Source organism: Arvicola amphibius, chromosome 2 (genome assembly GCF_903992535.2).
Source record: "Arvicola amphibius chromosome 2, mArvAmp1.2, whole genome shotgun sequence".
In the NCBI taxonomy this organism is placed as follows: domain Eukaryota; kingdom Metazoa; phylum Chordata; class Mammalia; order Rodentia; family Cricetidae; genus Arvicola; species Arvicola amphibius.
In genome coordinates this window covers 159964580-159968071 of record NC_052048.2, presented here as the reverse complement: position 1 = coordinate 159968071, position 3492 = coordinate 159964580, and the positions used below count along the sequence as shown (strand labels likewise).

At 39.7% G+C, this 3492-nt stretch overlaps 1 pseudogene; it reads left to right on the top strand.

Annotated features, from left to right (window-relative positions):
* The first annotated feature begins 1045 nt into the window (after window positions 1-1045).
* LOC119807453 lies at window positions 1046-3209 on the top strand (annotated as a pseudogene).
* Window positions 3210-3492: the final 283 nt, after the last annotated feature.

Here is a 3492-nt window from a genome sequence, read left to right as displayed (position 1 = left end):
GGACACAAAACTCTCAAATTATTGCATGTATACCTAATGGCATATTAAGCTTCTTTTTTAAAGCAAGTTTTTATTTCTTATTTTTTTTCTTGATTAAGATATAGCTGTGCTTTTACATAGATATCTTGGTTGCAATTTCAGCTTTTGTGAGGGTTTGTACCTGTCACTTTGATTGACAGTCGTTTATATAACTTATGATTGAAATCTGGCATACAGCACAAGACTCTCGAGGTCCGAGGAAATCAATTCCACACATAGCAAATCTGGGCATGGTGACATTTCTAGCAATCCATCACTTTGCTTTGTCTTTCCATGGCCTTCCTTTTACACGTAATTCAGTGTAAATTCATGCTTATAGAAGTTTATCTCTTGTGACTTTTCAGAGTGGTGCCCTGCCAAAAGCAGTTGGAAATCCCTTTAAACAAGAACTTCAATGTATGAAGAATCATTTCAGTTGTATGTGGCTTAAATATCAAGAGCACCTCTCAAAAATATTTGTTCCTCTATAATAATTTCAAAAATATTCCACCTTAACAGAAAAAATCACTTTGATCAGAGCACTAAATATTTATCTGAGAACAGATGATCTTCAATTAAACTTTATATACTGATAGAAACAGTTTACTTCTGCTGAGGAATTTATTTTTATGTGTTTGTATTTGTAGGTATTGGAATTTTTTCAAGTTATATTTTCTTAATCAGCAAGATGGAAGTCATGACCCTTATGTTTATAATATTGATGAATGTTTCTCTACCTCTTAAATCTAAGGTGCAATGACATTTTAAGGAACATTGAACTTAAGGGTGATCTTAGTGTTGTTTACTACACAAACGGCCTTTTCTTTTTGTGTTTACCAAAGCTTAGAATCTTGGATTTTCTACATAACATCATTTATACCTATTGACAGATACCAGTTTCAAGTGAGATGGTATTTTGACGTGACTTTTCAAATGGACATCAGATATTGGCATGTAATATATACTATATACATTCACCTTTTAACTATAAATTAACTTTATTGGGTATGACATCGCATATACGCAGATGTTTGGTGCAAAGGCCTGGCAGAAGCCAAGATGGTATGGAAGAGGTCTGCAGGGCACACTTGGCACCTTCTTCGTGTCTGAGCCGAATTCTTTGGAAGGGATTGTGGCAGAGGCCCTGCATGCTGCCCTAGACTGGCATCAGAATGTCTGAGAATATAACTACAATGAAAATTTTGAAGAAGATGATTTGTATAGCCAGTCTATGGAGGATGATTATTGTATTTCACCATGAACAGCTGTTCAGTTTATTTACTCATGACATGACAACCCTGTAGAAGAACATGTTAATGAAGATCTGAAAGAGTCATCTAATTCTCTTTTGAATCACTGGTTAAGTGAACACTACCAAGCTTATCTTTGCTCATGCCTTGATCACTTGCGAGAGGTCCTGGGAGATGCTGTGCCGATGACATACTGATTGACGCAATTCTGAAAAACGAGTTTTTTGTCCAGCAGGCTTCATCAGTGGTTCTGGAATGAGATAATGCACAGAATTTAAAGAAGAGTGAAGGAGCGGTGTCTGCAGGAAAGACATCAAAAGGAAAGTCAGTTGGATCTCGGTCATCTCAGAGTGAGTCTGAAATTGTGCCAAAAGTTGCTAAAATGACTGTATCTGGGAAGAAGCAAACTATGGGATTTGAAGTGCCTGGCTTAACCTGTCAGAAAAACAGAGATAGTCTGCATACTCCTGACAAAGCACCTCCTGGTGACGATGGCAGCATTGCTTCTCCTAATGTTCTTGAGACCAGCACTCATAAATCTGCCCTCCTACATCCCTCCTTAAAGCATCAGAAGAGCTGAGTTCAGCTCCCACACCAGTGAAAAAGTCTGGCAAGCTGAGGCACCAGATAGATGTGAAGGCAAAGCTGGAGAAGCAGCAGGGCCGGAAGCAGCTCCTCAAATTTGTGGTCATTGGTTATGTTGATGCTGGGAAAAGGACTCTGATGGGCCATTGCTTTATCTTCTGAGTAATGTAAACAAAAGAACTATGCATAAAAATGAGCAAGAATCTTAAAAGGCTTGCAAGGCTTTTCTTGGGTATGCATATGCATGGGTCTTAGATGAGACTAGAAAAAAAAGGGAAAAGGGAGTAACAAGGGATGTTGGCATGATGAAGTTGGAAACCACAACCAAAGTTATTACATTAATGGATGCTCCAGACTATAAGGCCTGACTTCCTTCCAAATATGATCACAGGAGCATCCCAGATGGATGTAGCTGCTTTAGTTGTTGATGCCAGCAGGGCAGAATTTGAAGCTGGATTTGAGACTGGAGGGCAGACATGGGAACATGCCTTTTGATCTGATCTCTTGGAGTGACACAGCTTGCTGTGACTGTCAATAAAACAGGTCAGGTAAATTGGCAACAAGAAAGATTTCAAGAGATTGCTGGAAAACTTGGGCATTTTCTTAAGCAAACAGGTATTAAGGAGAGTGGTGTAGCTTTCATCCCCATGAGTGGTCTCAGTGGTGAAAATTTAATCACAAGATCACAGTCGTGTGAGCTCACTCGATAAAGGATCCTGTTTATTAGAACAGACTGATTCCTTCAAACCCCCTCAACGATCCATTGACAAACCTTTTAGATTGTCAAATGTCTTCAAAGTTTGAAGATCTGGCTTATGTGTTACTGGTAAAATTGAAGCTGGTTATGTCCATTCTGGTGATCAACTGTTAGCAATGCCACCCAATGAACCTTGTATAGCAAAAAAGAATCATTCTGACAAACATGTTAACTGGGCAGCAGCAGGCGATCACATTAGTCTTATATTGGTTGGGATGGATATCACCAAAATCAATGTTGGCTGCATACTTTGTGGCCCCAAAGAACCTATCAGAGCTTGTACTAGCTTGTAGAGCCAGGATCCTCATCTTCAGTATTGAAGTTCCTATAACTAATGGATCCTGTGCTGTTACACTGTCAAATCTCAGTGACCCTGCTGTTATTCAGCGATTGAATAGTGTCCTAAACAAAAGTAGTTGCAAAGTCACAAAGAAAAAGCCTCAACTGCTGACCAAGGGCCAGAAGTCACTGGCAGAGCTACAGAAATAGAGACCAGGGGCTCTGGAGTTCTACAAAGACTTCAAGGAGCTGGGGAGGTTTATGCTGCAGTACTGTGGCCCATGATAGCTGCTGGTGTTGTCACTGAGAGAAAAGAGTGAAGGATCCACCATGTTTCCACCATGTTCCAAATGCAGAGAGACAGTCAGCCATAGAGGCACCCATCCAGTGGTGCAGTTATGGAAACAGTGTGCAGTTAATAATGTTTTGCAGGTGAGAGAAACTAAAGCTATAATTAGCTGCCAAGATGTATTAATAATCACTCCTGCAAAAGTTTCAATTTGCCAACTGACAAAGAAAGGCCAATATTATACTTCCATTTCAGTAGAAGTTTTTTTGCTTTGGGGAGGTAGTAAAATGCATCTGTTTTCCAGAGACTTGTGG